Raw genomic sequence first — 24198 nt, 5'->3', positions numbered from 1 at the left:
GTACAACACTGGGATTGTGTGCGCACCTTGCCAACTGATAGAAAACAGTACCTTTGCACTCTCCTAACTTTTCCAATCACAGGAACATTCCATTGGAAGCTGTTTTGGACAACTTTTCTTTTCTTCCTGCCAAACACTTGGCAGACATCCGTGCAACTTCTAGAACACGAGGGGAGATGTTTTCTGTGCTGGCACAGTTTTTCCTAGCCAGACATAGTGGAAAAGCTTGTTGCCGAGGTGTAGATGAGAAGAGGAGCTAAAGAGGAAGGTAGGATGCTCTCCGGAGGTAAGAGCCGCTGCCGGGCGTCTTTCGGCAGAAGCCGCGCTAAGGAGAGCACTGTGAGCGGCACAATCGTCTTTGCGCGAAGAAGCCGCTTCTTGGGCTCCGGCAGCCGGCGAGAGCGGCAGCTTCGGGAAGGTGAAGAAGCAAGCTGTACAACACTGGGATTGTGTGCGCACCTTGCCAACTGATAGAAAACAGTACCTTTGCACTCTCCTGACTTTTCCAATCACAGGAACATTCGATTGGAAGCTGTTTTGGACAACTTTTCTTTTCTTCCTGCCAAACACTTGGCAGACATCCGTGCAACATCTATAACACGATGGGAGATGTTTTCTGTGCTGGCACAGTTTTTCCTACCCAGACATAGTGGAAAAGCTTGTTGCCGTGAGGTAGATGAGAAGAGGAGCTAAAGAGGAAGGTAGGATGCTCTCCGGAGGTAAGAGCCGCTGCCGGGCGTCTTTCGGCAGAAGCCGCGCTAAGGAGAGCACTGTGAGCGGCACAATCGTCTTTGCGCGAAGAAGCCGCTTCTTGGGCTCCGGCAGCCGGCGAGAGCGGCAGCTTCGGGAAGGTGAAGAAGCAAGCTGTACAACACTGGGATTGTGTGCGCACCTTGCCAACTGATAGAAAACAGTACCTTTGCACTCTCCTGACTTTTCCAATCACAGGAACATTCGATTGGAAGCTGTTTTGGACAACTTTTCTTTTCTTCCTGCCAAACACTTGGCAGACATCCGTGCAACTTCTAGAACACGATGGGAGATGTTTTCTGTGCTGGCACAGTTTTTCCTAGCCAGACATAGTGGAAAAGCTTGTTGCCGAGGTGTAGATGAGAAGAGGAGCTAAAGAGGAAGGTAGGATGCTCTCCGGAGGTAAGAGCCGCTGCCGGGCGTCTTTCGGCAGAAGCCGCGCTAAGGAGAGCACTGTGAGCGGCACAATCGTCTTTGCGCGAAGAAGCCGCTTCTTGGGCTCCGGCAGCCGGCGAGAGCGGCAGCTTCGGGAAGGTGAAGAAGCAAGCTGTACAACACTGGGATTGTGTGCGCACCTTGCCAACTGATAGAAAACAGTACCTTTGCACTCTCCTGACTTTTCCAATCACAGGAACATTCGATTGGAAGCTGTTTTGGACAACTTTTCTTTTCTTCCTGCCAAACACTTGGCAGACATCCGTGCAACATCTATAACACGATGGGAGATGTTTTCTGTGCTGGCACAGTTTTTCCTAGCCAGACATAGTGGAAAAGCTTGTTGCCGTGAGGTAGATGAGAAGAGGAACTAAAGAGGAAGGTAGGATGCTCTCCGGAGGTAAGAGCCGCTGCCGGGCGTCTTTCGGCAGAAGCCGCGCTAAGGAGAGCACTGTGAGCGGCGCAATCGTCTTTGCGCGAAGAAGCCGCTTCTTGGGCTCCGGCAGCCGGCGAGAGCGGCAGCTTCGGGAAGGTGAAGAAGCAAGCTGTACAACACTGGGATTGTGTGCGCACCTTGCCAACTGATAGAAAACAGTACCTTTGCACTCTCCTGACTTTTCCAATCACAGGAACATTCCATTGGAAGCTGTTTTGGACAACTTTTCTTTTCTTCCTGCCAAACACTTGGCAGACATCTCTGCAACTTCTAGAACACGATGGGAGATGTTTTCTGTGCTGGCACAGTTTTTCCTAGCCAGACATAGTGGGAAAGCTTTTTGCCGAGGTGTAGACTACAAAAGACGCGAAAGACGAAGATAGGATGCTCTCCGGAGGAAAGAGCCGCTGCCGAGCGTCTTTCGGCAGAAGCCGCGCTAAGGAGAGCACTGTGAGCGGCGCAATCGTCTTTGCGCGAAGAAGCCGCTTCTTGGGCTCCGGCAGCCGGCGAGAGCGGCAGCTTCGGGAAGGTGAAGAAGCAAGCTGTACAACACTGGGATTGTGTGCGCACCTTGCCAACTGATAGAAAACAGTACCTTTGCACTCTCCTAACTTTTCCAATCACAGGAACATTCGATTGGAAGCTGTTTTGGACAACTTTTCTTTTCTTCCTGCCAAACACTTGGCAGACATCCGTGCAACTTCTAGAACACGATGGGAGATGTTTTCTGTGCTGGCACAGTTTTTCCTAGCCAGACATAGTGGGAAAGCTTTTTGCCGAGGTGTAGATGAGAAGAGGAGCTAAAGACGAAGGTAGGATGCTCTCCGGAGGTAAGAGCCGCTGCCGGGCGTCTTTCGGCAGAAGCCGCGCTAAGGAGAGCACTGTGAGCGGCACAATCGTCTTTGCGCGAAGAAGCCGCTTCTTGGGCTCCGGCAGCCGGCGAGAGCGGCAGCTTCGGGAAGGTGAAGAAGCAAGCTGTACAACACTGGGATTGTGTGCGCACCTTGCCAACTGATAGAAAACAGTACCTTTGCACTCTCCTAACTTTTCCAATCACAGGAACATTCCATTGGAAGCTGTTTTGGACAACTTTTCTTTTCTTCCTGCCAAACACTTGGCAGACATCCGTGCAACTTCTAGAACACGAGGGGAGATGTTTTCTGTGCTGGCACAGTTTTTCCTAGCCAGACATAGTGGAAAAGCTTGTTGCCGAGGTGTAGATGAGAAGAGGAGCTAAAGAGGAAGGTAGGATGCTCTCCGGAGGTAAGAGCCGCTGCCGGGCGTCTTTCGGCAGAAGCCGCGCTAAGGAGAGCACTGTGAGCGGCACAATCGTCTTTGCGCGAAGAAGCCGCTTCTTGGGCTCCGGCAGCCGGCGAGAGCGGCAGCTTCGGGAAGGTGAAGAAGCAAGCTGTACAACACTGGGATTGTGTGCGCACCTTGCCAACTGATAGAAAACAGTACCTTTGCACTCTCCTGACTTTTCCAATCACAGGAACATTCGATTGGAAGCTGTTTTGGACAACTTTTCTTTTCTTCCTGCCAAACACTTGGCAGACATCCGTGCAACATCTATAACACGATGGGAGATGTTTTCTGTGCTGGCACAGTTTTTCCTACCCAGACATAGTGGAAAAGCTTGTTGCCGTGAGGTAGATGAGAAGAGGAACTAAAGAGGAAGGTAGGATGCTCTCCGGAGGTAAGAGCCGCTGCCGGGCGTCTTTCGGCAGAAGCCGCGCTAAGGAGAGCACTGTGAGCGGCACAATCGTCTTTGCGCGAAGAAGCCGCTTCTTGGGCTCCGGCAGCCGGCGAGAGCGGCAGCTTCGGGAAGGTGAAGAAGCAAGCTGTACAACACTGGGATTGTGTGCGCACCTTGCCAACTGATAGAAAACAGTACCTTTGCACTCTCCTGACTTTTCCAATCACAGGAACATTCCATTGGAAGCTGTTTTGGACAACTTTTCTTTTCTTCCTGCCAAACACTTGGCAGACATCCGTGCAACTTCTAGAACACGATGGGAGATGTTTTCTGTGCTGGCACAGTTTTTCCTAGCCAGACATAGTGGGAAAGCGTTTTGCTAAGATGTAGACTACAAAAGACGCGAAAGACGAAGATAGGAGCTCTCCGGAGGAAAGAGCCGCTGCCGAGCGTCTTTCGGCAGAAGCCGCGCTAAGGAGAGCACTGTGAGCGGCGCAATCGTCTTTGCGCGAAGAAGCCGCTTCTTGGGCTCCGGCAGCCGGCGAGAGCGGCAGCTTCGGGAAGGTGAAGAAGCAAGCTGTACAACACTGGGATTGTGTGCGCACCTTGCCAACTGATAGAAAACAGTACCTTTGCACTCTCCTGACTTTTCCAATCACAGGAACATTCGATTGGAAGCTGTTTTGGACAACTTTTCTTTTCTTCCTGCCAAACACTTGGCAGACATCCGTGCAACTTCTAGAACACGATGGGAGATGTTTTCTGTGCTGGCACAGTTTTTCCTACCCAGACATAGTGGAAAAGCTTGTTGCCGAGGTGTAGATGAGAAGAGGAGCTAAAGAGGAAGGTAGGATGCTCTCCGGAGGTAAGAGCCGCTGCCGGGCGTCTTTCGGCAGAAGCCGCGCTAAGGAGAGCGCTGTGAGCGGCACAATCGTCTTTGCGCGAAGAAGCCGCTTCTTGGGCTCCGGCAGCCGGCGAGAGCGGCAGCTTCGGGAAGGTGAAGAAGCAAGCTGTACAACACTGGGATTGTGTGCGCACCTTGCCAACTGATAGAAAACAGTACCTTTGCACTCTCCTGACTTTTCCAATCACAGGAACATTCGATTGGAAGCTGTTTTGGACAACTTTTCTTTTCTTCCTGCCAAACACTTGGCAGACATCTCTGCAACTTCTAGAACACGATGGGAGATGTTTTCTGTGCTGGCACAGTTTTTCCTAGCCAGACATAGTGGGAAAGCTTTTTGCCGAGGTGTAGATGAGAAGAGGAGCTAAAGAGGAAGGTAGGATGCTCTCCGGAGGTAAGAGCCGCTGCCGGGCGTCTTTCGGCAGAAGCCGCGCTAAGGAGAGCACTGTGAGCGGCACAATCGTCTTTGCGCGAAGAAGCCGCTTCTTGGGCTCCGGCAGCCGGCGAGAGCGGCAGCTTCGGGAAGGTGAAGAAGCAAGCTGTACAACACTGGGATTGTGTGCGCACCTTGCCAACTGATAGAAAACAGTACCTTTGCACTCTCCTGACTTTTCCAATCACAGGAACATTCGATTGGAAGCTGTTTTGGACAACTTTTCTTTTCTTCCTGCCAAACACTTGGCAGACATCCGTGCAACTTCTAGAACACGATGGGAGATGTTTTCTGTGCTGGCACAGTTTTTCCTAGCCAGACATAGTGGAAAAGCTTGTTGCCGAGGTGTAGATGAGAAGAGGAGCTAAAGAGGAAGGTAGGATGCTCTCCGGAGGTAAGAGCCGCTGCCGGGCGTCTTTCGGCAGAAGCCGCGCTAAGGAGAGCACTGTGAGCGGCACAATCGTCTTTGCGCGAAGAAGCCGCTTCTTGGGCTCCGGCAGCCGGCGAGAGCGGCAGCTTCGGGAAGGTGAAGAAGCAAGCTGTACAACACTGGGATTGTGTGCGCACCTTGCCAACTGATAGAAAACAGTACCTTTGCACTCTCCTGACTTTTCCAATCACAGGAACATTCGATTGGAAGCTGTTTTGGACAACTTTTCTTTTCTTCCTGCCAAACACTTGGCAGACATCCGTGCAACATCTATAACACGATGGGAGATGTTTTCTGTGCTGGCACAGTTTTTCCTACCCAGACATAGTGGAAAAGCTTGTTGCCGTGAGGTAGATGAGAAGAGGAACTAAAGAGGAAGGTAGGATGCTCTCCGGAGGTAAGAGCCGCTGCCGGGCGTCTTTCGGCAGAAGCCGCGCTAAGGAGAGCACTGTGAGCGGCACAATCGTCTTTGCGCGAAGAAGCCGCTTCTTGGGCTCCGGCAGCCGGCGAGAGCGGCAGCTTCGGGAAGGTGAAGAAGCAAGCTGTACAACACTGGGATTGTGTGCGCACCTTGCCAACTGATAGAAAACAGTACCTTTGCACTCTCCTGACTTTTCCAATCACAGGAACATTCGATTGGAAGCTGTTTTGGACAACTTTTCTTTTCTTCCTGCCAAACACTTGGCAGACATCCGTGCAACTTCTAGAACACGAGGGGAGATGTTTTCTGTGCTGGCACAGTTTTTCCTAGCCAGACATAGTGGAAAAGCCTGTTGCCGAGGTGTAGATGAGAAGAGGAGCTAAAGAGGAAGGTAGGATGCTCTCCGGAGGTAAGAGCCGCTGCCGGGCGTCTTTCGGCAGAAGCCGCGCTAAGGAGAGCGCTGTGAGCGGCACAATCGTCTTTGCGCGAAGAAGCCGCTTCTTGGGCTCCGGCAGCCGGCGAGAGCGGCAGCTTCGGGAAGGTGAAGAAGCAAGCTGTACAACACTGGGATTGTGTGCGCACCTTGCCAACTGATAGAAAACAGTACCTTTGCACTCTCCTGACTTTTCCAATCACAGGAACATTCGATTGGAAGCTGTTTTGGACAACTTTTCTTTTCTTCCTGCCAAACACTTGGCAGACATCCGTGCAACTTCTAGAACACGATGGGAGATGTTTTCTGTGCTGGCACAGTTTTTCCTAGCCAGACATAGTGGAAAAGCTTGTTGCCGAGGTGTAGATGAGAAGAGGAGCTAAAGAGGAAGGTAGGATGCTCTCCGGAGGTAAGAGCCGCTGCCGGGCGTCTTTCGGCAGAAGCCGCGCTAAGGAGAGCACTGTGAGCGGCACAATCGTCTTTGCGCGAAGAAGCCGCTTCTTGGGCTCCGGCAGCCGGCGAGAGCGGCAGCTTCGGGAAGGTGAAGAAGCAAGCTGTACAACACTGGGATGGTGTGCGCACCTTGCCAACTGATAGAAAACAGTACCTTTGCACTCTCCTGACTTTTCCAATCACAGGAACATTCGATTGGAAGCCGTTTTGGACAACTTTTCTTTTCTTCCTGCCAAACACTTGGCAGACATCCGTGCAACTTCTAGAACACGATGGGAGATGTTTTCTGTGCTGGCACAGTTTTTCCTAGCCAGACATAGTGGAAAAGCTTGTTGCCGAGGTGTAGATGAGAAGAGGAGCTAAAGAGGAAGGTAGGATGCTCTCCGGAGGTAAGAGCCGCTGCCGGGCGTCTTTCGGCAGAAGCCGCGCTAAGGAGAGCGCTGTGAGCGGCACAATCGTCTTTGCGCGAAGAAGCCGCTTCTTGGGCTCCGGCAGCCGGCGAGAGCGGCAGCTTCGGGAAGGTGAAGAAGCAAGCTGTACAACACTGGGATTGTGTGCGCACCTTGCCAACTGATAGAAAACAGTACCTTTGCACTCTCCTGACTTTTCCAATCACAGGAACATTCGATTGGAAGCTGTTTTGGACAACTTTTCTTTTCTTCCTGCCAAACACTTGGCAGACATCCGTGCAACTTCTAGAACACGATGGGAGATGTTTTCTGTGCTGGCACAGTTTTTCCTAGCCAGACATAGTGGAAAAGCTTGTTGCCGAGGTGTAGATGAGAAGAGGAGCTAAAGAGGAAGGTAGGATGCTCTCCGGAGGTAAGAGCCGCTGCCGGGCGTCTTTCGGCAGAAGCCGCGCTAAGGAGAGCACTGTGAGCGGCACAATCGTCTTTGCGCGAAGAAGCCGCTTCTTGGGCTCCGGCAGCCGGCGAGAGCGGCAGCTTCGGGAAGGTGAAGAAGCAAGCTGTACAACACTGGGATTGTGTGCGCACCTTGCCAACTGATAGAAAACAGTACCTTTGCACTCTCCTGACTTTTCCAATCACAGGAACATTCGATTGGAAGCTGTTTTGGACAACTTTTCTTTTCTTCCTGCCAAACACTTGGCAGACATCCGTGCAACTTCTAGAACACGATGGGAGATGTTTTCTGTGCTGGCACAGTTTTTCCTAGCCAGACATAGTGGAAAAGCTTTTTGCCGAGGTGTAGATGAGAAGAGGAGCTAAAGAGGAAGGTAGGATGCTCTCCGGAGGTAAGAGCCGCTGCCGGGCGTCTTTCGGCAGAAGCCGCGCTAAGGAGAGCACTGTGAGCGGCACAATCGTCTTTGCGCGAAGAAGCCGCTTCTTGGGCTCCGGCAGCCGGCGAGAGCGGCAGCTTCGGGAAGGTGAAGAAGCAAGCTGTACAACACTGGGATTGTGTGCGCACCTTGCCAACTGATAGAAAACAGTACCTTTGCACTCTCCTGACTTTTCCAATCACAGGAACATTCGATTGGAAGCTGTTTTGGACAACTTTTCTTTTCTTCCTGCCAAACACTTGGCAGACATCCGTGCAACTTCTAGAACACGATGGGAGATGTTTTTTGTGCTGGCACAGTTTTTCCTAGCCAGACATAGTGGAAAAGCTTGTTGCCGAGGTGTAGATGAGAAGAGGAGCTAAAGAGGAAGGTAGGATGCTCTCCGGAGGTAAGAGCCGCTGCCGGGCGTCTTTCGGCAGAAGCCGCGCTAAGGAGAGCGCTGTGAGCGGCACAATCGTCTTTGCGCGAAGAAGCCGCTTCTTGGGCTCCGGCAGCCGGCGAGAGCGGCAGCTTCGGGAAGGTGAAGAAGCAAGCTGTACAACACTGGGATTGTGTGCGCACCTTGCCAACTGATAGAAAACAGTACCTTTGCACTCTCCTGACCTTTCCAATCACAGGAACATTCGATTGGAAGCTGTTTTGGACAACTTTTCTTTTCTTCCTGCCAAACACTTGGCAGACATCCGTGCAACTTCTAGAACACGATGGGAGATGTTTTCTGTGCTGGCACAGTTTTTCCTAGCCAGACATAGTGGAAAAGCTTGTTGCCGAGGTGTAGATGAGAAGAGGAGCTAAAGAGGAAGGTAGGATGCTCTCCGGAGGTAAGAGCCGCTGCCGGGCGTCTTTCGGCAGAAGCCGCGCTAAGGAGAGCACTGTGAGCGGCACAATCGTCTTTGCGCGAAGAAGCCGCTTCTTGGGCTCCGGCAGCCGGCGAGAGCGGCAGCTTCGGGAAGGTGAAGAAGCAAGCTGTACAACACTGGGATTGTGTGCGCACCTTGCCAACTGATAGAAAACAGTACCTTTGCACTCTCCTGACTTTTCCAATCACAGGAACATTCGATTGGAAGCTGTTTTGGACAACTTTTCTTTTCTTCCTGCCAAACACTTGGCAGACATCCGTGCAACTTCTAGAACACGATGGGAGATGTTTTCTGTGCTGGCACAGTTTTTCCTAGCCAGACATAGTGGAAAAGCTTGTTGCCGAGGTGTAGATGAGAAGAGGAGCTAAAGAGGAAGGTAGGATGCTCTCCGGAGGTAAGAGCCGCTGCCGGGCGTCTTTCGGCAGAAGCCGCGCTAAGGAGAGCGCTGTGAGCGGCACAATCGTCTTTGCGCGAAGAAGCCGCTTCTTGGGCTCCGGCAGCCGGCGAGAGCGGCAGCTTCGGGAAGGTGAAGAAGCAAGCTGTACAACACTGGGATTGTGTGCGCACCTTGCCAACTGATAGAAAACAGTACCTTTGCACTCTCCTGACTTTTCCAATCACAGGAACATTCGATTGGAAGCTGTTTTGGACAACTTTTCTTTTCTTCCTGCCAAACACTTGGCAGACATCCGTGCAACTTCTAGAACACGATGGGAGATGTTTTCTGTGCTGGCACAGTTTTTCCTAGCCAGACATAGTGGAAAAGCTTGTTGCCGAGGTGTAGATGAGAAGAGGAGCTAAAGAGGAAGGTAGGATGCTCTCCGGAGGTAAGAGCCGCTGCCGGGCGTCTTTCGGCAGAAGCCGCGCTAAGGAGAGCACTGTGAGCGGCACAATCGTCTTTGCGCGAAGAAGCCGCTTCTTGGGCTCCGGCAGCCGGCGAGAGCGGCAGCTTCGGGAAGGTGAAGAAGCAAGCTGTACAACACTGGGATTGTGTGCGCACCTTGCCAACTGATAGAAAACAGTACCTTTGCACTCTCCTGACTTTTCCAATCACAGGAACATTCGATTGGAAGCTGTTTTGGACAACTTTTCTTTTCTTCCTGCCAAACACTTGGCAGACATCCGTGCAACTTCTAGAACACGATGGGAGATGTTTTCTGTGCTGGCACAGTTTTTCCTAGCCAGACATAGTGGAAAAGCTTGTTGCCGAGGTGTAGATGAGAAGAGGAGCTAAAGAGGAAGGTAGGATGCTCTCCGGAGGTAAGAGCCGCTGCCGGGCGTCTTTCGGCAGAAGCCGCGCTAAGGAGAGCACTGTGAGCGGCACAATCGTCTTTGCGCGAAGAAGCCGCTTCTTGGGCTCCGGCAGCCGGCGAGAGCGGCAGCTTCGGGAAGGTGAAGAAGCAAGCTGTACAACACTGGGATTGTGTGCGCACCTTGCCAACTGATAGAAAACAGTACCTTTGCACTCTCCTGACTTTTCCAATCACAGGAACATTCGATTGGAAGCTGTTTTGGACAACTTTTCTTTTCTTCCTGCCAAACACTTGGCAGACATCCGTGCAACTTCTAGAACACGATGGGAGATGTTTTCTGTGCTGGCACAGTTTTTCCTAGCCAGACATAGTGGAAAAGCTTGTTGCCGAGGTGTAGATGAGAAGAGGAGCTAAAGAGGAAGGTAGGATGCTCTCCGGAGGTAAGAGCCGCTGCCGGGCGTCTTTCGGCAGAAGCCGCGCTAAGGAGAGCACTGTGAGCGGCACAATCGTCTTTGCGCGAAGAAGCCGCTTCTTGGGCTCCGGCAGCCGGCGAGAGCGGCAGCTTCGGGAAGGTGAAGAAGCAAGCTGTACAACACTGGGATTGTGTGCGCACCTTGCCAACTGATAGAAAACAGTACCTTTGCACTCTCCTGACTTTTCCAATCACAGGAACATTCGATTGGAAGCCGTTTTGGACAACTTTTCTTTTCTTCCTGCCAAACACTTGGCAGACATCCGTGCAACTTCTAGAACACGATGGGAGATGTTTTCTGTGCTGGCACAGTTTTTCCTAGCCAGACATAGTGGAAAAGCTTGTTGCCGAGGTGTAGATGAGAAGAGGAGCTAAAGAGGAAGGTAGGATGCTCTCCGGAGGTAAGAGCCGCTGCCGGGCGTCTTTCGGCAGAAGCCGCGCTAGGGAGAGCACTGTGAGCGGCACAATCGTCTTTGCGCGAAGAAGCCGCTTCTTGGGCTCCGGCAGCCGGCGAGAGCGGCAGCTTCGGGAAGGTGAAGAAGCAAGCTGTACAACACTGGGATTGTGTGCGCACCTTGCCAACTGATAGAAAACAGTACCTTTGCACTCTCCTGACTTTTCCAATCACAGGAACATTCGATTGGAAGCTGTTTTGGACAACTTTTCTTTTCTTCCTGCCAAACACTTGGCAGACATCCGTGCAACTTCTAGAACACGATGGGAGATGTTTTCTGTGCTGGCACAGTTTTTCCTAGCCAGACATAGTGGAAAAGCTTGTTGCCGAGGTGTAGATGAGAAGAGGAGCTAAAGAGGAAGGTAGGATGCTCTCCGGAGGTAAGAGCCGCTGCCGGGCGTCTTTCGGCAGAAGCCGCGCTAAGGAGAGCACTGTGAGCGGCACAATCGTCTTTGCGCGAAGAAGCCGCTTCTTGGGCTCCGGCAGCCGGCGAGAGCGGCAGCTTCGGGAAGGTGAAGAAGCAAGCTGTACAACACTGGGATTGTGTGCGCACCTTGCCAACTGATAGAAAACAGTACCTTTGCACTCTCCTGACTTTTCCAATCACAGGAACATTCGATTGGAAGCTGTTTTGGACAACTTTTCTTTTCTTCCTGCCAAACACTTGGCAGACATCCGTGCAACTTCTAGAACACGATGGGAGATGTTTTCTGTGCTGGCACAGTTTTTCCTAGCCAGACATAGTGGAAAAGCTTGTTGCCGAGGTGTAGATGAGAAGAGGAGCTAAAGAGGAAGGTAGGATGCTCTCCGGAGGTAAGAGCCGCTGCCGGGCGTCTTTCGGCAGAAGCCGCGCTAAGGAGAGCACTGTGAGCGGCACAATCGTCTTTGCGCGAAGAAGCCGCTTCTTGGGCTCCGGCAGCCGGCGAGAGCGGCAGCTTCGGGAAGGTGAAGAAGCAAGCTGTACAACACTGGGATTGTGTGCGCACCTTGCCAACTGATAGAAAACAGTACCTTTGCACTCTCCTGACTTTTCCAATCACAGGAACATTCGATTGGAAGCCGTTTTGGACAACTTTTCTTTTCTTCCTGCCAAACACTTGGCAGACATCCGTGCAACTTCTAGAACACGATGGGAGATGTTTTCTGTGCTGGCACAGTTTTTCCTAGCCAGACATAGTGGAAAAGCTTGTTGCCGAGGTGTAGATGAGAAGAGGAGCTAAAGAGGAAGGTAGGATGCTCTCCGGAGGTAAGAGCCGCTGCCGGGCGTCTTTCGGCAGAAGCCGCGCTAGGGAGAGCACTGTGAGCGGCACAATCGTCTTTGCGCGAAGAAGCCGCTCTCTTGGGCTCCGGCAGCCGGCGAGAGCGGCAGCTTCGGGAAGGTGAAGAAGCAAGCTGTACAACACTGGGATTGTGTGCGCACCTTGCCAACTGATAGAAAACAGTACCTTTGCACTCTCCTGACTTTTCCAATCACAGGAACATTCGATTGGAAGCTGTTTTGGACAACTTTTCTTTTCTTCCTGCCAAACACTTGGCAGACATCCGTGCAACTTCTAGAACACGATGGGAGATGTTTTCTGTGCTGGCACAGTTTTTCCTAGCCAGACATAGTGGAAAAGCTTGTTGCCGAGGTGTAGATGAGAAGAGGAGCTAAAGAGGAAGGTAGGATGCTCTCCGGAGGTAAGAGCCGCTGCCGGGCGTCTTTCGGCAGAAGCCGCGCTAAGGAGAGCACTGTGAGCGGCACAATCGTCTTTGCGCGAAGAAGCCGCTTCTTGGGCTCCGGCAGCCGGCAGAGAGCGGCAGCTTCGGGAAGGTGAAGAAGCAAGCTGTACAACACTGGGATTGTGTGCGCACCTTGCCAACTGATAGAAAACAGTACCTTTGCACTCTCCTGACTTTTCCAATCACAGGAACATTCGATTGGAAGCTGTTTTGGACAACTTTTCTTTTCTTCCTGCCAAACACTTGGCAGACATCCGTGCAACTTCTAGAACACGATGGGAGATGTTTTCTGTGCTGGCACAGTTTTTCCTAGCCAGACATAGTGGAAAAGCTTGTTGCCGAGGTGTAGATGAGAAGAGGAGCTAAAGAGGAAGGTAGGATGCCTCTCCGGAGGTAAGAGCCGCTGCCGGGCGTCTTTCGGCAGAAGCCGCGCTAAGGAGAGCACTGTGAGCGGCACAATCGTCTTTGCGCGAAGAAGCCGCTTCTTGGGCTCCGGCAGCCGGCGAGAGCGGCAGCTTCGGGAAGGTGAAGAAGCAAGCTGTACAACACTGGGATTGTGTGCGCACCTTGCCAACTGATAGAAAACAGTACCTTTGCACTCTCCTGACTTTTCCAATCACAGGAACATTCGATTGGAAGCCGTTTTGGACAACTTTTCTTTTCTTCCTGCCAAACACTTGGCAGACATCCGTGCAACTTCTAGAACACGATGGGAGATGTTTTCTGTGCTGGCACAGTTTTTCCTAGCCAGACATAGTGGAAAAGCTTTTTGCCGAGGTGTAGATGAGAAGAGGAGCTAAAAGAGGGAAGGTAGGATGCTCTCCGGAGGTAAGAGCCGCTGCCGGGCGTCTTTCGGCAGAAGCCGCGCTAAGGAGAGCACTGTGAGCGGCACAATCGTCTTTGCGCGAAGAAGCCGCTTCTTGGGCTCCGGCAGCCGGCGGAGCGGCAGCTTCGGGAAGGTGAAGAAGCAAGCTGTACAACACTGGGATGGTGTGCCCACCTTGCCAACTGATAGAAAACAGTACCTTTGCACTCTCCTGACTATTCCAATCACAGGAACATTCGATTGGAAGCCGTTTTGGGACAACTTTTCTTTTCTTCCTGCCAAACACTTGGCAGACATCCGTTGCAACTTCTAGAACACGATGGGAGATGTTTTCTGTGCTGGCACAGTTTTTCCTAGCCAGACATAGTGGAAAAGCTTGTTGCCGAGGTGTAGATGAGAAGAGGAGCTAAAGAGGAAGGTAGGATGCTCTCCGGAGGTAAGAGCCGCTGCCGGGCGTCTTTCGGCAGAAGCCGCGCTAAGGAGAGCACTGTGAGCGGCACAATCGTCTTTGCGCGAAGAAGCCGCTTCTTGGGCTCCGGCAGCCGGCGAGAGCGGCAGCTTCGGGAAGGTGAAGAAGCAAGCTGTACAACACTGGGATTGTGTGCGCACCTTGCCAACTGATAGAAAACAGTACCTTTGCACTCTCCTGACTTTTCCAATCACAGGAACATTCGATTGGAAGCCGTTTTGGACAACTTTTCTTTTCTTCCTGCCAAACACTTGGCAGACATCCGTGCAACTTCTAGAACACGATGGGAGATGTTTTCTGTGCTGGCACAGTTTTTCCTAGCCAGACATAGTGGAAAAGCTTGTTGCCGAGGTGTAGATGAGAAGAGGAGCTAAAGAGGAAGGTAGGATGCTCTCCGGAGGTAAGAGCCGCTGCCGGGCGTCTTTCGGCAGAAGCCGCGCTAAGGAGAGCGCTGTGAGCGGCACAATCGTCTTTGCGCGAAGAAGCCGCTTCTTGGGCTCCGGCAGCCGGCGAGAGCGGCAGCTTCGGGAAGGTGAAGAAGCAAGCTGTACAACACTGGGATTGTGTGCGCACCTTGCCAACTGATAGAAAACAGTACCTTTGCACTCTCCTGACTTTTCCAATCACAGGAACACTCGATTGGGAAGCTGTTTTGGACAACTTTTCTTTTCTTCCTGCCAAACACTTGGCAGACATCCGTGCAACTTCTAGAACACGATGGGAGATGTTTTCTGTGCTGGCACAGTTTTTCCTAGCCAGACATAGTGGAAAAGCTTGTTGCCGAGGTGTAGATGAGAAGAGGAGCTAAAGAGGAAGGTAGGATGCTCTCCGGAGGTAAGAGCCGCTGCCGGGCGTCTTTCGGCAGAAGCCGCGCTAGGAGAGCACTGTGAGCGGCACAATCGTCTTTGCGCGAAGAAGCCGCTTCTTGGGGCTCCGGCAGCCGGCGAGAGCGGCAGCTTCGGGAAGGTGAAGAAGCAAGCTGTACAACACTGGGATTGTGTGCGCACCTTGCCAACTGATAGAAAACAGTACCTTTGCACTCTCCTGACTTTTCCAATCACAGGAACATTCGATTGGAAGCTGTTTTGGACACTTTTCTTTTCTTCCTGCCAAACACTTGGCAGACATCCGTGCAACTTCTAGAACACGAGGGAGATGTTTTCTGTGCTGGCACAGTTTTTCCTAGCCAGACATAGTGGAAAAGCTTGTTGCCGAGGTGTAGATGAGAAGAGGAGCTAAAGAGGAAGGTAGGATGCTCTCCGGAGGTAAGAGCCGCTGCCGGGCGTCTTTCGGCAGAAGCCGCGCTAAGGAGAGCGCTGTGAGCGGCACAATCGTCTTTGCGCGAAGAAGCCGCTTCTTGGGCTCCGGCAGCCGGCGAGAGCGGCAGCTTCGGGAAGGTGAAGAAGCAAGCTGTACAACACTGGGATTGTGTGCGCACCTTGCCAACTGATAGAAAACAGTACCTTTGCACTCTCCTGACTTTTCCAATCACAGGAACATTCGATTGGAAGCTGTTTTGGACAACTTTTCTTTTCTTCCTGCCAAACACTTGGCAGACATCCGTGCAACTTCTAGAACACGAGGGGAGATGTTTTCTGTGCTGGCACAGTTTTTCCTAGCCAGACATAGTGGAAAAGCTTTTTGCCGAGGTGGTAGATGAGAAGAGGAGCTAAAGAGGAAGGTAGGGATGCTCTCCGGAGGTAAGAGCCGCTGCCGGGCGTCTTTCGGCAGAAGCCGCGCTAAGGAGAGCACTGTGAGCGGCACAATCGTCTTTGCGCGAAGAAGCCGCTTCTTGGGCTCCGGCAGCCGGCGAGAGCGGCAGCTTCGGGAAGGTGAAGAAGCAAGCTGTACAACACTGGGATTGTGTGCGCACCTTGCCAACTGATAGAAAACAGTACCTTTGCACTCTCCTGACTTTTCCAATCACAGGAACATTCGATTGGAAGCTGTTTTGGACAACTTTTTCTTTTCTTCCTGCCAAACACTTGGCAGACATCCGTGCAACTTCTAGAACACGATGGAGATGTTTTCTGTGCTGGCACAGTTTTTCCTAGCCAGACATAGTGGAAAAGCTTTTTGCCGAGGTGTAGATGAGAAGAGGAGCTAAAGAGGAAGGTAGGATGCTCTCCGGAGGTAAGAGCCGCTGCCGGGCGTCTTTCGGCAGAAGCCGCGCTAAGGAGAGCACTGTGAGCGGCACAATCGTCTTTGCGCGAAGAAGCCGCTTCTTGGGCTCCGGCAGCCGGCGAGAGCGGCCAGCTTCGGGAAGGTGAAGAAGCAAGCTGTACAACACTGGGATTGTGTGCGCACCTTGCCAACTGATAGAAAACAGTACCTTTGCACTCTCCTGACTTTTCCAATCACAGGAACATTCGATTGGAAGGCTGTTTTGGACAACTTTTCTTTTCTTCCTGCCAAACACTTGGCAGACATCCGTGCAACTTCTAGAACACGATGGGAGATGTTTTCTGTGCTGGCACAGTTTTTCCTAGCCAGACATAGTGGAAAAGCTTGTTGCCGAGGTGTAGATGAGAAGAGGAGCTAAAGAGGAAGGGTTGGATGCTCTCCGGAGGTAAGAGCCGCTGCCGGGCGTCCTTTCGGCAGAAGCCGCGCTAAGGAGAGCGCTGTGAGCGGCACAATCGTCTTTGCGCGAAGAAGCCGCTTCTTGGGCTCCGGCAGCCGGCGAGAGCGGCAGCTTCGGGAAGGTGGAAGAAGCAAGCTGTACAACACTGGGATTGTGTGGCGCACCTTGCCAACTGATAGAAAACAGTACCTTTGCACTCTCCTGACTTTTCCAATCACAGGAACATTCGATTGGAAGCTGTTTTGGACAACTTTTCTTTTCTTCCTGCCAAACACTTGGCAGACATCCGTGCAACTTCTAGAACACGAGGGGAGATGTTTTTCTGTGCTGGCACAGTTTTTTCCTAGCCAGACATAGTGGAAAAGCTTGTTGCCGAGGTGTAGATGAGAAGAGGAGCTAAAGAGGAAGGTAGGATGCTCTCCGGAGGGTAAGAGCCGCTGCCGGGCGTCTTTCGGCAGAAGCCGCGCTAAGGAGAGCGCTGTGAGCGGCACAATCGTCTTTGCGCGAAGAAGCCGCTTCTTGGGCTCCGGCAGCCGGCGATAGAGAGCGGCAGCTTCGGGAAGGTGAAGAAGCAAGCTGTCAACACTGGATTGTGTGCGCACCTTGCCAACTGATAGAAAACAGTACCTTTGCACTCTCCTGACTTTTCCAATCACAGGAACATCGATTGGAAGCTGTTTTGGACAACTTTTCTTTTCTTCCTGCCAAAACACTTGGCAGACATCCCGTGCAACTTCTAGAACACGATGGGAGATGTTTTTCTGTGCTGGCACAGTTTTTCCTAGCCAGACATAGTGGAAAAGCTTGTTGCCGAGGTGTAGATGAGAAGAGGAGCTAAAGAGGAAGGTAGGATGCTCTCCGGAGGGTAAGAGCCGCTTGCCGGGCGTCTTTTCGGCAGAAGCCGCGCTAGGAGAGCACTGTGAGCGGCACAATCGTCTTTGCGCGAAGAAGCCGCTTCTTGGGCTCCGGCAGCCGGCGAGAGCGGCAGCTTCGGGAAGGTGAAGAAGCAAGCTGTACAACACTGGGATTGTGTGCGCACCTTGCCAACTGATAGAAAACAGTACCTTTTGCACTCTCCTGACTTTTCCAATCACAGGAACATCGATTGGTAGCTGTTTTGGACAACTTTTCTTTTCTTCCTGCCAAACACTTGGCAGACATCCGTGCAACTTCTAGAACACGATGGGAGATGTTTTCTGTGCTGGCACAGTTTTTCCTAGCCAGACATAGTGGAAAAGCTTTTTGCCGAGGTGTAGATGAGAAGAGGAGCTAAAGAGGAAGGTAGGATGCTCTCCGGAGGTAAGAGCCGCTGCCGGGCGTCTTTCGGCAGAAGCCTGCGCTAAAGGAGGAGCACTGTGAGCGGCACAATCGTCTTTGCGCGAAGAAGCCGCTTCTTGGGCTCCGGCAGCGGCGAGAGCGGCAGCTTCGGGAAGGTGAAGAAGCAAGCTGTACAACACTGGGATTGTGTGCGCACCTTGCAACTGATAGAAAAACAGTACCTTTGCACTCTCCTGACTTTTCCAATCACAGGAACATTCGATTGGAAGCTGTTTTGGACAACTTTTTCTTTTCTTCCTGCCAAACACTTGGGCAGACATCCGTGCAACTTCTAGAACACGATGGGAGATGTTTTCTGTGCTGGCACAGTTTTTCCTAGCCAGACATAGTGGAAAAGCTTGTTGCCGAGGTGTAGATGAGAAGAGGAGCTAAAGAGGAAGGTAGGATGCTCTCCGGAGGTAAGAGCCGCTGCCGGGCGTCTTTCGGCAGAAGCCGCGCTAAGGAGAGGCGCTGTGAGCGGCACAATCGTCTTTGCGCGAAGAAGCCGCTTCTTGGGCTCCGGCAGCCGGCGAGAGCGGCAGCTTCGGGAAGGTGAAGAAGCAAGCTGTACAACACTGGGATTGTGTGCGCACCTTGCCAACTGATAGAAAACAGTACCTTTGCACTCTCCTGACTTTTCCAATCACAGGAACACTCGATTGGAAGCTGTTTTGGACAACTTTTCTTTCTTCCTGCCAAACCACTTGCAGACATCCGTGCAACTTCTAGAACACGATGGGAGATGTTTTCTGTGCTGGCACAGTTTTTCCTAGCCAGACATAGTGGGAAAAGCTTGTTGCCGAGGTGTAGATGAGAAAGAGGAGCTAAAGAGGAAGGTAGGATGCTCTCCGGAGGTAAGAGCCGCTGCCGGGCGTTCTTTCGGCAGAAGCGCGGCTAGGGAGAGCACTGTGAGCGGCACAATGTCTTTAAGGCAGCCGGCGAGAGCGGCAGCTTCGGGAAGGTGAAGAAGCAAGCTGTACAACACTGGGATTGTGTGCGCACCTTTCCAACTGATAGAAAACAGTACCTTTGCACTCTCCTGACTTTTCCAATCACAGGAACATTCGATTGGAAGCTGTTTTGGACAACTTTTCTTTTCTTCCTGCCAAACACTTGGCAGACATCCGTGCAACTTCTAGAACACGATGGGAGATGTTTTCTGTGCTGGCACAGTTTTTCCTAGCCAGACATAGTGGAAAAGCTTGTTGCCGAGGTGTAGATGAGAAGAGGAGCTAAAGAGGAAGGTAGGATGCTCTCCGGAGGTAAGAGCCGCTGCCGGGCGTCTTTCGGCAGAAGCCGCGCTAAGGAGAGCGCTGTGAGCGGCACAATCGTCTTTGCGCGAAGAAGCCGCTTCTTGGGCTCCGGCAGCCGGCGAGAGCGGCAGCTTCGGGAAGGTGAAGAAGCAAGCTGTACAACACTGGGATTGTGTGCGCACCTTGCCAACTGATAGAAAACAGTACCTTTGCACTCTCCTGACTTTTCCAATCACAGGAACATTCGATTGGAAGCTGTTTTGGACAACTTTTCTTTTCTTCCTGCCAAACACTTGGCAGACATCCGTGCAACTTCTAGAACACGATGGGAGATGTTTTCTGTGCTGGCACAGTTTTTCCTAGCCAGACATAGTGGAAAAGCTTGTTGCCGAGGTGTAGATGAGAAGAGGAGCTAAAGAGGAAGGTAGGATGCTCTCCGGAGGTAAGAGCCGCTGCCGGGCGTCTTTCGGCAGAAGCCGCGCTAAGGAGAGCACTGTGAGCGGCACAATCGTCTTTGCGCGAAGAAGCCGCTTCTTGGGCTCCGGCAGCCGGCGAGAGCGGCAGCTTCGGGAAGGTGAAGAAGCAAGCTGTACAACACTGGGATGGTGTGCGCACCTTGCCAACTGATAGAAAACAGTACCTTTGCACTCTCCTGACTTTTCCAATCACAGGAACATTCGATTGGAAGCCGTTTTGGACAACTTTTCTTTTCTTCCTGCCAAACACTTGGCAGACATCCGTGCAACTTCTAGAACACGATGGGAGATGTTTTCTGTGCTGGCACAGTTTTTCCTAGCCAGACATAGTGGGAAAGCTTGTTGCCGAGGTGTAGATGAGAAGAGGAGCTAAAGAGGAAGGTAGGATGCTCTCCGGAGGTAAGAGCCGCTGCCGGGCGTCTTTCGGCAGAAGCCGCGCTAAGGAGAGCGCTGTGAGCGGCACAATCGTCTTTGCGCGAAGAAGCCGCTTCTTGGGCTCCGGCAGCCGGCGAGAGCGGCAGCTTCGGGAAGGTGAAGAAGCAAGCTGTACAACACTGGGATTGTGTGCGCACCTTGCCAACTGATAGAAAACAGTACCTTTGCACTCTCCTGACTTTTCCAATCACAGGAACATTCGATTGGAAGCTGTTTTGGACAACTTTTCTTTTCTTCCTGCCAAACACTTGGCAGACATCCGTGCAACTTCTAGAACACGAGGGAGATGTTTTCTGTGCTGGCACAGTTTTTCCTAGCCAGACATAGTGGAAAAGCTTGTTGCCGAGGTGTAGATGAGAAGAGGAGCTAAAGAGGAAGGTAGGATGCTCTCCGGAGGTAAGAGCCGCTGCCGGGCGTCTTTCGGCAGAAGCCGCGCTAAGGAGAGCACTGTGAGCGGCACAATCGTCTTTGCGCGAAGAAGCCGCTTCTTGGGCTCCGGCAGCCGGCGAGAGCGGCAGCTTCGGGAAGGTGAAGAAGCAAGCTGTACAACACTGGGATTGTGTGCGCACCTTGCCAACTGATAGAAAACAGTACCTTTGCACTCTCCTGACTTTTCCAATCACAGGAACACTCGATTGGAAGCTGTTTTGGACAACTTTTCTTTTCTTCCTGCCAAACACTTGGCAGACATCCGTGCAACTTCTAGAACACGATGGGAGATGTTTTCTGTGCTGGCACAGTTTTTCCAGCCAGACATAGTGGAAAAGCTTGTTGCCGAGGTGTAGATGAGAAGAGGAGCTAAAGAGGAAGGTAGGATGCTCTCCGGAGGTAAGAGCCGCTGCCGGGCGTCTTTCGGCAGAAGCCGCGCTAAGGAGAGCGCTGTGAGCGGCACAATCGTCTTTGCGCGAAGAAGCCGCTTCTTGGGCTCCGGCAGCCGGCGAGAGCGGCAGCTTCGGGAAGGTGAAGAAGCAAGCTGTACAACACTGGGATTGTGTGCGCACCTTGCCAACTGATAGAAAACAGTACCTTTGCACTCTCCTGACCTTTCCAATCACAGGAACATTCGATTGGAAGCTGTTTTGGACAACTTTTCTTTTCTTCCTGCCAAACACTTGGCAGACATCCGTGCAACTTCTAGAACACGAGGGGAGATGTTTTCTGTGCTGGCACAGTTTTTCCTAGCCAGACATAGTGGAAAAGCTTGTTGCCGAGGTGTAGATGAGAAGAGGAGCTAAAGAGGAAGGTAGGATGCTCTCCGGAGGTAAGAGCCGCTGCCGGGCGTCTTTCGGCAGAAGCCGCGCTAAGGAGAGCACTGTGAGCGGCACAATCGTCTTTGCGCGAAGAAGCCGCTTCTTGGGCTCCGGCAGCCGGCGAGAGCGGCAGCTTCGGGAAGGTGAAGAAGCAAGCTGTACAACACTGGGATTGTGTGCGCACCTTGCCAACTGATAGAAAACAGTACCTTTGCACTCTCCTGACTTTTCCAATCACAGGAACATTCGATTGGAAGCTGTTTTGGACAACTTTTCTTTTCTTCCTGCCAAACACTTGGCAGACATCCGTGCAACTTCTAGAACACGATGGGAGATGTTTTCTGTGCTGGCACAGTTTTTCCTAGCCAGACATAGTGGAAAAGCTTGTTGCCGAGGTGTAGATGAGAAGAGGAGCTAAAGAGGAAGGTAGGATGCTCTCCGGAGGTAAGAGCCGCTGCCGGGCGTCTTTCGGCAGAAGCCGCGCTAAGGAGAGCACTGTGAGCGGCACAATCGTCTTTGCGCGAAGAAGCCGCTTCTTGGGCTCCGGCAGCCGGCGAGAGCGGCAGCTTCGGGAAGGTGAAGAAGCAAGCTGTACAACACTGGGATGGTGTGCCCACCTTGCCAACTGATAGAAAACAGTACCTTTGCACTCTCCTGACTATTCCAATCACAGGAACATTCGATTGGAAGCCGTTTTGGACAACTTTTCTTTTCTTCCTGCCAAACACTTGGCAGACATCCGTGCAACTTCTAGAACACGATGGGAGATGTTTTCTGTGCTGGCACAGTTTTTCCTAGCCAGACATAGTGGAAAAGCTTGTTGCCGAGGTGTAGATGAGAAGAGGAGCTAAAGAGGAAGGTAGGATGCTCTCCGGAGGTAAGAGCCGCTGCCGGGCGTCTTTCGGCAGAAGCCGCGCTAAGGAGAGCACTGTGAGCGGCACAATCGTCTTTGCGCGAAGAAGCCGCTTCTTGGGCTCCGGCAGCCGGCGAGAGCGGCAGCTTCGGGAAGGTGAAGAAGCAAGCTGTACAACACTGGGATTGTGTGCGCACCTTGCCAACTGATAGAAAACAGTACCTTTGCACTCTCCTGACTTTTCCAATCACAGGAACATTCGATTGGAAGCTGTTTTGGACAACTTTTCTTTTCTTCCTGCCAAACACTTGGCAGACATCCGTGCAACTTCTAGAACACGATGGGAGATGTTTTCTGTGCTGGCACAGTTTTTCCAGCCAGACATAGTGGAAAAGCTTGTTGCCGAGGTGTAGATGAGAAGAGGAGCTAAAGAGGAAGGTAGGATGCTCTCCGGAGGTAAGAGCCGCTGCCGGGCGTCTTTCGGCAGAAGCCGCGCTAAGGAGAGCGCTGTGAGCGGCACAATCGTCTTTGCGCGAAGAAGCCGCTTCTTGGGCTCCGGCAGCCGGCGAGAGCGGCAGCTTCGGGAAGGTGAAGAAGCAAGCTGTACAACACTGGGATTGTGTGCGCACCTTGCCAACTGATAGAAAACAGTACCTTTGCACTCTCCTGACCTTTCCAATCACAGGAACATTCGATTGGAAGCTGTTTTGGACAACTTTTCTTTTCTTCCTGCCAAACACTTGGCAGACATCCGTGCAACTTCTAGAACACGAGGGGAGATGTTTTCTGTGCTGGCACAGTTTTTCCTAGCCAGACATAGTGGAAAGCTTGTTGCCGAGGTGTAGATGAGAAGAGGAGCTAAAGAGGAAGGTAGGATGCTCTCCGGAGGTAAGAGCCGCTGCCGGGCGTCTTTCGGCAGAAGCCGCGCTAAGGAGAGCACTGTGAGCGGCACAATCGTCTTTGCGCGAAGAAGCCGCTTCTTGGGCTCCGGCAGCCGGCGAGAGCGGCAGCTTCGGGAAGGTGAAGAAGCAAGCTGTACAACACTGGGATTGTGTGCGCACCTTGCCAACTGATAGAAAACAGTACCTTTGCACTCTCCTGACTTTTCCAATCACAGGAACATTCGATTGGAAGCTGTTTTGGACAACTTTTCTTTTCTTCCTGCCAAACACTTGGCAGACATCCGTGCAACTTCTAGAACACGATGGGAGATGTTTTCTGTGCTGGCACAGTTTTTCCTAGCCAGACATAGTGGAAAAGCTTGTTGCCGAGGTGTAGATGAGAAGAGGAGCTAAAGAGGAAGGTAGGATGCTCTCCGGAGGTAAGAGCCGCTGCCGGGCGTCTTTCGGCAGAAGCCGCGCTAAGGAGAGCGCTGTGAGCGGCACAATCGTCTTTGCGCGAAGAAGCCGCTTCTTGGGCTCCGGCAGCCGGCGAGAGCGGCAGCTTCGGGAAGGTGAAGAAGCAAGCTGTACAACACTGGGATGGTGTGCGCACCTTGCCAACTGATAGAAAACAGTACCTTTGCACTCTCCTGACTTTTCCAATCACAGGAACATTCGATTGGAAGCTGTTTTGGACAACTTTTCTTTTCTTCCTGCCAAACACTTGGCAGACATCCGTGCAACTTCTAGAACACGATGGGAGATGTTTTCTGTGCTGGCACAGTTTTTCCTAGCCAGACATAGTGGAAAAGCTTGTTGCCGAGGTGTAGATGAGAAGAGGAGCTAAAGAGGAAGGTAGGATGCTCTCCGGAGGTAAGAGCCGCTGCCGGGCGTCTTTCGGCAGAAGCCGCGCTAAGGAGAGCGCTGTGAGCGGCACAATCGTCTTTGCGCGAAGAAGCCGCTTCTTGGGCTCCGGCAGCCGGCGAGAGCGGCAGCTTCGGGAAGGTGAAGAAGCAAGCTGTACAACACTGGGATTGTGTGCGCACCTTGCCAACTGATAGAAAACAGTACCTTTGCACTCTCCTGACTTTTCCAATCACAGGAACACTCGATTGGAAGCTGTTTTGGACAACTTTTCTTTTCTTCCTGCCAAACACTTGGCAGACATCCGTGCAACTTCTAGAACACGATGGGAGATGTTTTCTGTGCTGGCACAGTTTTTCCTAGCCAGACATAGTGGAAAAGCTTGTTGCCGAGGTGTAGATGAGAAGAGGAGCTAAAGAGGAAGGTAGGATGCTCTCCGGAGGTAAGAGCCGCTGCCGGGCGTCTTTCGGCAGAAGCCGCGCTAGGGAGAGCACTGTGAGCGGCACAATCGTCTTTGCGCGAAGAAGCCGCTTCTTGGGCT

This window comes from Melospiza melodia, chromosome 23 (genome assembly GCF_035770615.1).
Source record: "Melospiza melodia melodia isolate bMelMel2 chromosome 23, bMelMel2.pri, whole genome shotgun sequence".
Lineage (NCBI taxonomy): Eukaryota > Metazoa > Chordata > Aves > Passeriformes > Passerellidae > Melospiza > Melospiza melodia.
This window is presented reverse-complemented; position numbering follows the sequence as displayed.